At 45.1% G+C, this 13,591-nt stretch overlaps 1 protein-coding gene and 1 pseudogene across 2 annotated transcripts in view; one reads left to right on the top strand and one right to left on the bottom strand.

Moving 5' to 3' along the window:
- Positions 1–2,961: 2,961 nt before the first annotated feature.
- On the top strand, positions 2,962–3,080 carry LOC137651385 (5S ribosomal RNA; annotated as a pseudogene).
- A 5,398-nt stretch (positions 3,081–8,478) lies between these two features.
- The window catches only part of LOC137651349 (RING finger and SPRY domain-containing protein 1-like), a 57,241-nt gene continuing 52,128 nt past the window's right edge, over positions 8,479–13,591 (bottom strand). Inside the window, exon 13 of one of the 2 annotated variants that reach the window (XM_068384644.1) lies at positions 8,479–9,849. The gene's annotated coding sequence lies outside the window, so the exon portion shown is untranslated. Of the gene's footprint in view, positions 9,850–10,823; positions 11,119–13,591 lie in introns of those variants that run through there. The other variant, XM_068384645.1, reaches the window with a different exon arrangement.

Here is a 13,591-nt window from a genome sequence, read left to right as displayed (position 1 = left end):
TTGCTGCCTCCCCTATAGATCTTCGTCAGGGGTGTGTCTCCTTCTCCTGGAAGTACTCCCGTGACAATTGACAGCTCTCCAGTTCATTTTAGAACACTCAGGAGGCTCGCCTCCTTGGGTGGGTAACTTTCCTTCCGAGGGAAGTTTTTACCTGTCCAGGCTTGAGTTTTTCCCCTTTTGGGGGGTTCTTCTCTTGCCTTTTTTTTTTTTTTTTTTTCTCGTGCGACTATGCGCTTGGTGCTGAGCGGTCGCACCTGCTGTTACGCTCAAGGGGCTGGGCAACTGCAGGAGCCCCTCTTCGGAGGATTGCTCCTTTTAGGTCACTGGCTGACCCGTCTCTTCTACGAAGTGTTTCTCTTTCATTCGCGAGAGAGTACACTCATAGAGACTCCTCTTCGGAGGACTCTTCTGCTGTTGTTGCTGTTGGCCTCCTCCGCCGTAAGGCTCACCGTCTGCTACGTCGTAAGGGCCTCCCATCTCCCTATAAGGGTGCTGAGAGGCGCCTTTTTGAATCTCCGTATGCAGCCTACAACTCCTTCTTCTTGATCTTCCGCCCCTGGTGCAGATGGACAGCAGTCTGTCCTCGTCTTCCGACGGGCAACGGTCTTCCCGACGGACAACGGTCTTCCGACGGACATCAGTCTCCCGACGGACAGACAACGGTCTTCCGACGGACTTCAGTCTCCCGACGGACAACGATCCCTTCGGGGCAAGTGGTTGCCTCCCACGGGGGTTCTTCCCTTGCGTGTCAGGGTTCCCCTGCGCGCCTTTCTGCAGTGTTCTCTCCTGCTCAGTGTTAGCGCACAGACGCTCTCCTGCTCATCAGCGCTTTCCTGATCGCTAGCGCTCTCCTGATGATCATCTCTGCTGTTCCTGTTGGTTCCTGTTACGCGCCCTGTGCGCCCATGTTCGCCCTCACGATCTGGAACTTCGGTTCAGATCTTGGTCAAGGACTCTTCTTTTACGCACAGGCTTCCACGCGTTGCCTTCTGCTCGCCAGCGACCACAGACGCGTCAACGTTCGCCTGCTCGTCAGCAATCTCCTACGCCTCAACGATCTGCACACGTGTCAGTTCCCCTGGACACCATCAGTAGCGATCTAGCGCTCGCCTGCTGTGGACCACGATCTCCGGTAGCTGAGTCTTGCCGTAGATCTTCCTCCTGCTCGCCAGCGCTCACCTTTACTTCTGTCCTTCTGTGTGCCAGCTTTCTTCAATCGCCAGCGCACATCTGCGCGCCCTTTTCTGCCACGCACCTTTGGGCGCCAACGTTTTTTTCTGACCGTCTAGGATCGCCTGATTAACAGTTTTCTTCAGCGCTCACTTTCCTGATGCACCTGCGCGCCTTCTGTTAGCGCGATGCGCGCTAACCATCTCTAGTCTCTTTCGTGTTAGCGATCGCCTACGCGCCCGCGTGATTCTTCGCCTGCACGCTAGTGTTTTGTTAACGCACCACCGCTCGCCAATGCACCGTCGCTTGCCGACGCGCCATCGCTTGCCAACGCGCCGTCACTCGCCTACGGGCCATCGCTCGTCAACGCGCCATCGCCCACCTACGCGCCGTCACTCGCCTACGGGCCATCGCTCGTCAACGCGCCATCGCCCACCTACGCGCCATCAGTCTCCCAACCGCCTGCGCTCACCCGCGCGCCCAAGTGCCTGCGCGTCCGCACGCCCACGTGCCCGCGCTCCTAAGCACATGCGCTCCAATATTCGCCCGCGAACCAACGGTGTTCCGTCGCGCGGACCGACAGTGTTCCGTCGCGCGAACGTCGGCTTGATTCCTGCAGTATCCATTTCTCGCCTATGGGTCATCGCTCGCCGACCTCCAGCTCTCGCCCTCCTTCTGCGCTCCTTCGCGCACTTTCGTTTGCGTTCCTGCGTGCCGGCGCATGAGCGCTTCCACGTTCGGCCACGCGCAAACCATTGATTTACCATCGCGCGAGCGCCAGGGCGATTGCGACCGCGATTCCCGTTGGGGTTTCGCAACATGGCCAGCCTGGCAAGTCTTCTGGACCGTATTTCTAGAACACGGCCTCACCCCGTAAACGCAGAGCATGGCACTTGCAAGAGCAGGAAGAATCTTCAGGGAGGTCTGAGCAACATTCTTCTTTCCAGAACCTGGGTTAGTTCCTCCCCGTCATTCCCTGGAAGGGTTTTGCCAGGGAGCTTTCCGTTCGAGATTTCTCCGTCGGGCAAGGGGTGACTGGTTTACCCCTTCCTCTTCTCCATCTCGTGAAAGGGGCTTACCAGGTCCTTTCTCTCCTCGGTTGCGACCCGAGGTTTTGTACAAGGAAGCTCCAGGAAGATCATGGGTACTTTCCTCCTCTCGGGCTCAAGCACCTTGGCTTTTCAACGCCAAGTTTCGATCTTGCGGGCAAGCTAGATGTTGGACCATCTGGACGCAATGACCGAGGGCCTCCTCTTGGGTGTCTCATCCGTGGATGTCGACAATCTTAGACACCCTTCCATACTTGGGAAGAGCTTGTTTGTGCCCAAGGACAGAGACATAGACAGCGGTTGTGCGGAAGAAGTCAACTTCCGTTTTCACTCCTCCAAGGCGCTTTCTTCGAGACCCTGCAGGGCTCCAGCGCCTCTTTCTTTCAGCCTCGTCGGCCTAAGTTATCGGACCGGCTACGACAACTAAGACAAGGTGTCCAATAGTAGTCCCCTCCTGTCAGGAACAGGTAGCACGGGAGGCTCTCCCGGGGGGGCATAATCCTAGAGGGAGCGGCAGAGTTCACGAACTCTAGGATTGGCAACCCCCCCTTGCAGGTCTCACGCTGGGAGGATGTCTCGCCTCCTTTTGGAGGTCTGGTCAACTCCGGTAGGCTTGGGTTCGACCTTCCTCAACGCCGGGACAAGCTTCGGGATCCTTACCATGAGTGGGGGTTCATGGTAATTTGCTAGGAGCCTTCTCTTCTTCTGCCTCAACATCTGGAGTATCTAGCTATGATATTGAGTCAACGGCCTTACCACGTTGGAGACCCCGCTTCTCGTCCGTCCAGCGAGGTTAAGCAACGTCGGGTCTGGTCGGTACTTGGATGGTTGACCGCCTGGGGACGCCAGATTCTGTTGCCTCCTCCTCCGAGCCTTCCCTTCAGTTGACTCTGGCAAGGCTGAGGAGAGTCGCAGTACCTGTTCTCAGTCAAGCAGAGCTTTCAGCCTACCTTGGAACGTTTCCTAGGTCTCTTTTCCTCATTGACCCGTCTAAAGTTCCGAACGGTCGCCTCAGGATAAGTTCTCTGGGGGGCGGCCCAAGTTCCGGTGGTTTCAAAGCAACGATTAACCGGACTTTCTGGCCCCTATGGGACCAGCGGAACAATTAGACCTGCAATGGGTGTTGACCTATGGAACCTCTTGATGGGATTGGTTATTCTCGTCCTTTCCCCACATTTTTTATGCTGTTCTCGGACTCGTCAAAGAAAAGGGGGGGGGGGGGGCATGTTCCGGTTCAGGCCTATGGTCAGGACCTGAAGGATACCTCTCCATCATTCAGGCAGGCTTAGGGGCCGTAGTCTGGCCCCTCTACAGATCCTACAGCTCCTGCCGAGTCGCTCCGTGCGAGACGACTTCATGGTACTGGCGTGTCCCAACCAGCAAGGGACGCATTTTCAACCTTCGCATCTTGTAGTAGAGATACTGAGATGATTTGAGATTCTCTCAATACCACCATCGGCTCGCTCATTCCGGGCAGAGGAATGTTCTCTCCGTCTATCTGAGCAACTTAAGGAGTAGATATTTGTTTGAGGCTCGAGGTGAGGGTGGCAGGTTCATCCTTGCCAAGATTCTTGGACATGATGTGTCCTACTATGCAAGCGGCATTTTTAGATTTATTTCAGAAGCAGGTCTTCTGAAAACTATTTAACTTTTATGACATTCAACTTTTATGATTTTAATTGAATACTCTTTTATTTTTTATTTTATTTTATTTTTTGTATACATAAATTAAATGTTACCGGCGTCAATGACCTTAGATGTCAGGATGCCTGAAAACTTTAAATCAATCGATTCCGGGCAGAGGAATGTTCTCTCCGACTATCTGAGCAGAGCCTCGTAGAGAGAGTGTATCTGGGGGTCTTTGGCCTTTAGTAACCAGCAAGTCCTGGCCTGGGGGACCTGTTCGCGACAGCTTGGAACCTCAAGCTTCCGCTGTTCTTCCCCCCCCCCCCCCCCCCCCCCCCGTCTCAGACCCCAAGACTCTTTGGCAAGATGCATTCCGGTGATGGTGGGACAACATCGATGCCTGCGTCTTCCCTCCTTTGTTGTCTGTTGAGAATGGGTCTCAACAAGACCAGGTTGTCTGTCAACCTTTCAATGGCCCGGAGAGCTCCACTGGGACTATACGCAGAACGGTTTCCGGACCCTCTGCTTCCCCTGACGGACCTTCCGGGAGAGCTTCTCCCACGGCACAGGCTACTCAAACAACCACACTGCAACATCTTTCACGAGCCGGGGCGTCGCTTCGGCTAAATGCCTGGAGACACTACGCCTCCTCCTCAAGAAGAGACAACCCGCTACAGTCGCGGGGCGGAGGTCGCGTCATCTGCGATAGTCATCCGCAGGGGTTCTACGGGCGAAGTGGAGTCTTCTGTGGTTGGTGTTGTGGGAGATATACCTCTTCCCTTGAGGCCTCTTCTCCAGCGATAACGAACTTATTGCTTTTTGGCGGGAGGAAACTCCTTCCCGCTTTCGGCAATGAAGCCTGTCGCTCAGCCTTTCCCTGACCTTCAGGCTGAAAGGAATAACTTTTTCCTTCCCGCTGGACCTTTCCTCGCTCATGCGAAGCTGCGAACGTCCCTGCCCTAGTCGGAGTGAGACCTCCAACATGGAGCATGGTTCGGACTTTTTAGTCCCTTAAGAGATCTTCTCAAGACCCTTTACGTCAGGCCTCTGATCGTATTCCGTCTTGGGGCTCCTGCTCACTCTGGCCGCGGCCAGTGGGTAAGCAATCTTCTTGGTCTCGTACGACTCCGCCCTTTCTAAGGAATGGGGGAAGGCAACATTCAGGTTCGTTCCTGAGTTGTTGGCTAGACTCAGAATCTTGAGGTCCCGGCCCTTCGGTCCAATTTCTTCAAGATTTCGAGTCGCCATTCTGTATCAGATGACCCAAAACCTTCTCCTTCTTGCCAGTAAAGGAATCGAGGGGTTATCTTTGGGAACAGCTGCAGTTTGTCCTCATGTGCAGCCGGGTTGGGAGCACAAGAAGGACATGGGAAGAGTCACCAGTATACCTCTTCAGCTCGGACTCAAGGACATTCATCTCGACCTGAATCCAGACCCTCCCCCGTCACGTCGCCCTACAGCACGATGTCGGATACATCGCGACGTCCCTCGCCTCCGAGTAATACTACTCTTTGACGCAGGTACTACAAGCTCTAGTCTGGAAGCGTCTAATGACCTTCGCAGCCCGCTTCCTGCAGGACAAGACCCACAGGAGTATCGATACGTTTCTATCGCTCTGTGGTGGCTACACAACAGCTGGTCAAACCTCAGGCTCCTTTTTGGACAGGTAGCAGAAGGTTGAGGGCATTGTTATCAGGTTTTAGTCTGCATGAACGAAAGAAGTATGTCTGGCCCTTACTTCTTTCATCATCCCCTCTACTGGGAAGCAGCATCCTGGTCTCTGCATAGCTGATCTCAAACCTCTGTAGGTAAACTATGCTTCCTTGTGTTCCGAGTATTGAGTCAATACTGTCGCGTCTCCCATACCCTGACGAGGTGGTATTGGGAACGTCCTAACCCAGAGTTCCATCTGGAACTCCAGGTCAACTGCCTAGGACGGGTCACACTTCTTCCTTCACACACAAGCTTATGTAGGCCACACGGTTCCTTGCGGAGCAAGAAACTTGTGAGGTGCAAGGACTCCTTTTCTCGAGTGCGACTCACTTGGATTCTGAGTCCCCGGGTAAAGCCAAAGCCAGTATGGCTGGGGACTTTCCACCCTTCCTAAGGGGTAAGTCACCCAATGTAAATAGCGTGGTTTGTATTTCGGTTACGGAACAAATGAGAAATTCGAAGATAATTTGTATTTTTCCTAAACATACAAACCTTAGCTATTTACATATATTTGCCCGCCAGCCCTGTCCCCCAAGACAAGTCCTTCCCCTAAGTGAAAGTGAAGCAATTCACCGGTGTGAGGGGGGGAGGGGTAGCTAGCTACCACTCCCCTACCCCCCTGCTAACTAGCGCGGGGGTAATACACCCTCGTTAAATTCTAATGGCTCGCCATTTCACCTACGCTAAAAGGTAAACCCTATGTAAATAGCTAAGGTTTGTATGGTCAGGAAAAATACAAATTATCTTCGAATTTGTCATTTTCATCTTAGATCAAGCAGGTCATTGATCATACCATCGCTCCTTCCTCCATTCATCAAGAGCGACGACCCAGACCTCGTGACGTTGGGGGCATAAGCACGTCCATGGCGTTCAAAAGAAACTTTGTTGCAGGTTTTACAAATTCGAAATACCTTCGCAGCCCACTACCTGCAAGATGTTACACACAGGTCCCTAGACACATTCTCATTAGGCCCTGTGGTGGCTGCTCAGCAAGTGGCTTAGCTTCCTTAACTCTTTATAGGACAATTAACAGTCAGTCAAAGGTAGAGGTTACAGTTTTAGTCAGGAGTGAATGTAAAGCCCTTTTCTTTTATTCATCTTCCCCTCTCTTGGGGCACAGTATCGGATTCCCTGCTAGCTGGCTCTTATTGACTACAGGTAAGCCTTTTCTTTGCAAATTGCCTGAATATTTTGTGGTTCCCACATTAACACACTGTCATGTCCCCAATCTCCTGGCAAGGGGGTCACCCAGGTTTGTGTATAATGTCAAACCTGAGGTTATACAGAAGCCTAGACATAGTGAGACCTCACTCACTGACCATTACAGCACAGGCTGTCCACCTCTCTGGTTTGATAAGAGGTGTCAGGATCCCCATCCTACGTTTCTTTAAGTTTGGGTGTGGCAATCCCGGGGCTAGTTTTCAGCCAGTTGAACGAACTTCCACCCACCCACTTATGGGCGAGTCTCCTAGTTAAGAACGAGTGTTTGTATATTGTGTCAGAACAAATGACGAATTTGGAAATAATTTTTATTTTTCCTAACTATACAAACCTGAAGTTCTTTACACATACTTGTCCTGCCATCACCTTCCCCCCTAGTAAGTCTTGTAGGCAATCACTAGTGGTTGAGCCAGTGAGTGTAAGGGCAGTAGCGGTAGTGTTCTCGCCCTACCTCCCTGCTTCTACCTGGAGGTTGGCTGCCACCTCGCTCAAAAATCTTATGGCCTGAATCTATCTCATAGTAAAGAACTTCAGGTCTGTATAGTTGAGAAATGTACAAATTGTCCACATTTGTCATGTTAGTTTGTTAAATGGACAAATAAATATGCATACAAAATACAATAAAAGTATACCAGAAGGTATCTCATAGGAAGAAAACCAAATATACTTTATGGTTACTACTTAATGCCAGGAGGTTAAGGGTGGCACTTGAGGTGAGCTGTAGAGGCATAAATACTCTGTTAGATTTTATTGGAAGAATATTTACTGTAAGTAGAGTAGGCAAGTGAAATTATTGTTTTGTCACCTTATCATGATTAAATTCTAACATTAAAGGACATAGTTAATAATGATACTAGCATTCTTAATTAAATTTAACCATTTGAAAAGTATATTTCCTGAAAAGCTTTAATAGAACAGTATATCTTTAATAACTCTAATAAATTCACTATTTAAAAAAAGGTTTGGTTTAATAACAATCACATTCAAATTAATCACCCTTTATTGTCTTCTAAAATTGCATAACACATTATTTTATTTGAACACTGTAGCTGAATTAAAATTCATCACAAGAAGAGTAGTTACATACACAAGTTGGAAACATCAAAGAGTGCAGTCAAAGGCAATATGAAAACTACATGAAAAATCTATCTACACTTAAGCTGGTACTAGATATAGTATCAGGACAATAAAAAAGGGATTTTGATGAAGGAAAAATCTATTTTTGGGAGGTGTTGTGTAGTCCCAAAGACTTAACTATTGAGGCCACCGCAGGAAATACAACACAACATAATACACCAAAGAAATATTGTCTCCCCTACCCTAAAGCCACTATATCAACAAGCAAAGCACAGACTCAATGTTTATAAGGGAAACCTATGGATTCATTACAGGTTTAGGTGGTATTGAACCTTTCACAGCCCCTCGAGGCAATGCTGACAAGTTACCAAGAGCCAGTATTAACACCATAGATAATGCTTACCCAGGCATTTGTTTCTTGCCCAGCTGTAGTCTTCTCATTGCAGGAGCAGTCTTAGTTATGCCCCACTTCCCTTGAGAGTTGAGTTTAGGGACAAACAGCGCCCCATCAAAAGTTAGGCTGGTGTGTGGTCCAAGACCCATGACCCTAGCATCCCTTAGACGGCTAATTACTCCTCCTCCTCCTCTTTTTTTTTTTTTTTTTTTTTTTTTTTCTAAATCCCGAAGTACTCAGGGCTTGGGTCTCTTGCCTCAGAAGTTTGTAGTTGGATTTTATTATTTTGGAGCAACTTGATTGCAGACTGAAATGTCCTGGGTTGAGCTTGTAATATTTGTCTTTTTTTGTAGGTTGTCATTGGTATTATTGTTGATCTCTATTAAGGAGCTGATACTTATAGTTGAAAATTCTCAATTTATAAATATTTTTTCCGGTGAGTGACGTGTCGTCAGTTAGAAGACTAATTAAGTATTTGAGTGTTGTGACAGGTTCAATGGAGCTTGAACCCATAAGTCTCCCTTAATCCCTCTAAACCAATGCTTTGCATGTCGAGACATTGACACTAGGCAGAAAAGACTATAATTCTTTGGTATATATGTCGTATTGGATTTCCTGTTCTAGCTTCCACAGGAAAGTCCTTGGGAACCACACAGCAGCCTTGTCCCTTAAATTGGATTTATGAATCTCTTAGCTATAGTGCTGAAGAGCACATTAAAATATAAAGTAAAAATCTTACAACCCATTAAAATACTCTTTCCCCTCCAATGCACATAATAGCAAAACTTTATTACATGTACAATACAGTATCTTTATAGTGTTAAAATTAGCTGAAGGTTAAAAATTCATTTTAAGTTTTTCAGCAAAAATATCACCATCAATATCAACATCTACACCATAAAAAAAAAGAGCAACAACAAAACTTGATGATTCCCCAATATTTGCCTTTTTGACAAGTTGTCTGCTACTCTATGCTGTCTCGCTCTTTACCCTGGTCGTACTAAACATGGAAGCAGAGGCCTTCCAATTGTCTGTAGCTTTTTATACCTTCAAATATTTCATTAAATTTACGTGTATGTCTCTCCCGCTGTTTTAACAGTCACTTTTAGATGTCTTTTGGTCATGTAATTCACAGAAGCACAGATATGTACATTCAAAGGTTTTTGCAATAATACATAAATATCTAACAACCCTTAAACTGTACAGTATTACAATGTATAACATAAAATAGAACCAAGTAAAGAGAACAAAAAACAACCTTGCTTGATTTTTTTTTTATAAGAATATGACCCTCTTGAATCTGGGCGATAAATCTTTCTCCCTAACGTGAACTAATGCATTGTGTAAATTCTATGTAACATCCTACAATCATTTTTCACCATTAAATACAGCTCTAAACATTTTAAAACCATTTAACAAATTATGCTTTGTAACCCTAAATTTACATTAAAACATGTAAATAAATAAGGTTACAACAGGTATTTGTAAAAATTATATCCGATTGTTCTTATGATAATTCAAGCACAGTCACATCTCCACAATAAACCTGGGGAACATATAAGCTCAGCTGATGGTTTGGTTACAGACATCAGCATATGCCTGCAAAAAGAATAATAAGACTTATTTCAAGTTTTATATACTTCACTTTGATGTTTGCTGTCTTAAAATACAATATTTTAAGAATTTCATAATTTATACAAACAAACCTCTTACTCTACTTGCATTATATGGCTAAGAACATGAGTTGACAGGGATGCGATATGGAATGTGATCAGATTATATGGTGTTGGTGAAAGGTTGTTATAAGCAGTGAAGAGTTTATACATAGGCAGTATATTGTATTATAATAGGAAATGTAGTGAGCGTGGTTTTCCAGTGAGATTGAGGCTTAGACAGGGATGTGTGATGTTGCCATGGTTGTTCAATTTGTTGATGGAGCCATAAGACAGGTGAATGCTTTAGTGCCTAGTTGAGGATTGAAACTGATAGATGACAGTGATCATGACTGGGAGGTGACTCAGTTGCTATTCATGGATAATACTGTATTGGTTGTAGATTCAGAAAAGAAGCTGCGTCAATTAGAGACAGTTTTGAATGGTGTGTGAGAGGAGAGTACAATTAATGTGGTTAAGAGTAATATGAAATGCACTGGTAGGAAGGGTGGTGCTAGGCTGAATATCTTATTGAATGTAGATTTACTTGAAGTAGATCTAGTACTTGGGTTCTGTTGTTGCTGGAAATGGAGTAGAAGAAGTGGATGTACAGTTCATGGGAGAATCAATGACGAATGAAAAGTATAAGGGTCAGTGAAGGGAGTGGTAAAGAATTGAGGGTTAGGAATAAATGTAGAGAGAGTGCTGTCTAAGTGATTGTACCAACTGTGATGTATGGATCGCAGTTGTGTAGCATAAAACTGACACAAATTGAATGTGTTCAGTATGAAGTCTGAGGAGTATGGCTGATGTATCTCGATTGGATAGGGTTAGGAACAAAGTAGTGAGGATGAGAACGGGTGTAAGAAATGAATTAGCAACTAGAGTGGACATGAATACACAGAGGTGGTTTGGTCATGTCGAGGGGATGGAAAACTGTTATTTTTAGAAGAAAGTGCTGAATGCGATAGGAAGGCCAAGGTTTGGGTGGATGGATGCAGTGTAGAAAGCCCTGGGTAACAAGATAGATGAGAGGCAAAAGAGCGTGATCGCTGAGGTACAGCAGAAAGGGAGTAAGCTTATATAGGTTCATTTGTGGTATTTGACAGAGGAGTGTGGATTGTAGCACCCTAGCAGTACCAACCAAACTCGGCTGAGTCCCTCATCAGGCAAGGAGGAAAAAATCCCCTTTTGTTTCTTTTTGGATGTCGGCTACCTGCCAAAATTGGGGAAAGTGCCATGGTAGATAGAGAGATGAAAATGAATTTTGTATGTGTCCACACATAAAAACCCTTTAATTTACTTGTGATTTATTATTACTCAGGTACAGTAGTATGAAAATCCAACTCTATAGTTCTTCCTTGACCATGTATCTATTCAAAACATTAGATGTAAAATCAGAATTCTAAATAAAATTTATCATTTTAATGAAAATGTGAAGTGTAAGCTTTTCACCCATAAAAAAGAAATAACGTTTTTTTCTCTTAACCATTATAGTGTGCTGACACTGCTGAGCAGACAACAAGCCCAACAGTAGAAGTGAATCAGTCAATCTTCCAACTCTCATCTGCATTGAACAAAACTGTCAACCTTTGTCTCTCCATGTGGTTTTAACTACCCTATATCAGCGATTGTTTTATATATGATAGGATTTAGTTCAGGGTTATCAAGGTACAGTATGTCTTCTTTTTAAACAAGCTTTTGTGCTAAAAATTACAGTAACAGGTTGCTATTAAAAGACAAAGCCTCACCCTGCAAGCTATATGTAGGGTTCAGCAATGAAACATTTGTTGGCTACGAGCAGTGGTTCATTATTCAAATGCTCCAGTTATATAAATAAACAACTGACAGAGTACAGTACTATATATCTAATTGGTGACTAAGAATATCAAAATAATTTTCAAGGGATAATTTAGATCAAGCTACAATTCATTTTTTTTTTTTTGTCTTTTAGCACCAAAGTGGTATGAAAATAGAGTGGGAATAAATAGCAAGAACTTCACTTCAATGACCATTTGGTTATTTTATGTAATGAATCTAATTTAATTAAATATTTCATTATTATTTAAATATTTCATTATTATTTCCAATTCCTCTCCTAATGTTTACCAGCCCGATACTAGCCTAACCTATTCTACTAACTGTATACAGTATTGCCTTGTCTACCTTATAATATATAATTTCTTTGTTGGTAACAAACATCTTGTTCGTTACAGATTCACGACTCAACAAGTGTACCTAAAGATGATTAATGATCTAAACTTCTGCCTCCTTAAAATTACCCTGCCAGCAGCAGGGAGGTGCTCACTGTAACCTCAATTGAATTGCAGCTGGGACTTGTGTGGCAGTTTGTGAAGGCATAAAAATTTTATTAAAAAATCTCTGGTATGTATGGTTAGAAAAATGTAAATAATTTTTGAAAATTTGTCATATATTCCTAGATGAATACAAACCATCTTTCTTTACTATAAGGATGGAGGAAGTCTCCATTCCAACTGGCTGGAAAGTAACCCAGAAAGCATATAATGCTTAAGTTAGAATCCCTACACTTCATGAGCCATATGAAGAAAGAATGATGGACCACAGAGCCTGTGCAATCTTTAGGTAGCTTGAGCTAGACCTCTATGAGCTGTAACTGAAGCCTAGTCATTGTAGAAGGTTGTGTCGAAAAAGTAAAAAGGTTTGGTTATATCACTTTCCCCCTCGCAAAGAATAGGGGAAAAGAGACTTGAGTGCTTAGCACCCTGTAACTGAAAGCAAAATGAGCTTACTTATCTCTAGTTGAAGTCCACCTGGCAAGGTTTCTGAAACTATACCCCGAGAGATAAAGGTGAATGAAAACTTGATCGTAACGTTAGTCTTATCTAAAGATACTGGTCCTGGTAAGACGCCGAGGAAGCTATATATCGCCTGCTGAGCGGCAACAACATGACCCAGACTATAAAAATGTCCAGGGTCCTGTTTGTTACATTCTACAGGTAATGGGTGGTGAAGGTGGTCTGGCATTTCCAGACCCTTACACTGAGAACCTGCATCACAGAGAAGGTTCTTTAAAAGCTAAAGAGGCCTCAATACCCTTGATAGCGTGGGCTTTCACCCCATGGTCTCAACATAGTCAAGGGTGCCAAAAGCTTAGGAAATTACTTCACCAAGTCAAAAGGAGATGGTATTTTTGGTTACTTCTTATTTCTCCATGTGCCCATGATGAGGTATTTTAGGCAAGGCTTGGTATGTTTTAAGTAGCTTCTCAATGCCCTAACGGGGCACAGTAGGTGTTGATGAAGGTCATCACTTACCTCCCAAAGACTAGAAACATAAAAAGACAAAACTTTAGGATCTGTTGAAGATAGATTTTGGATATTTGCAACAAACTCAGGGACACAGCTCAGAGACCTCCCTCCAATTCCTAAGAATGGGTGATGTCGATGAAAGCCTGTGGAGCTCAATTACTTTCTTGACTGATGCCAACACGAGAAGGAACACGTATTAAGGTTAAGGTCCCTAAGAGACGCATGTCCAGGGGTTCATAGGGCGCTCTCTTCAAGGCTCCTAGAACATTAACCACACTCCAGGATGGAAGGTATGATTTCTGTAAAGCTCTGTTTGAGCCTAGAAATCTCTTCTTGAGGAAGAAATATCTACTCTGTTCAATCAAAAGACTTGTTTTACGGCTGAGCAATTGCCTTTTA

Source organism: Palaemon carinicauda, chromosome 12 (genome assembly GCF_036898095.1).
Source record: "Palaemon carinicauda isolate YSFRI2023 chromosome 12, ASM3689809v2, whole genome shotgun sequence".
NCBI classification, from domain to species: domain Eukaryota; kingdom Metazoa; phylum Arthropoda; class Malacostraca; order Decapoda; family Palaemonidae; genus Palaemon; species Palaemon carinicauda.
The sequence above is the reverse complement of the archived record's forward strand: the minus strand, read 5'-3'. Positions and strand labels throughout refer to the sequence as shown.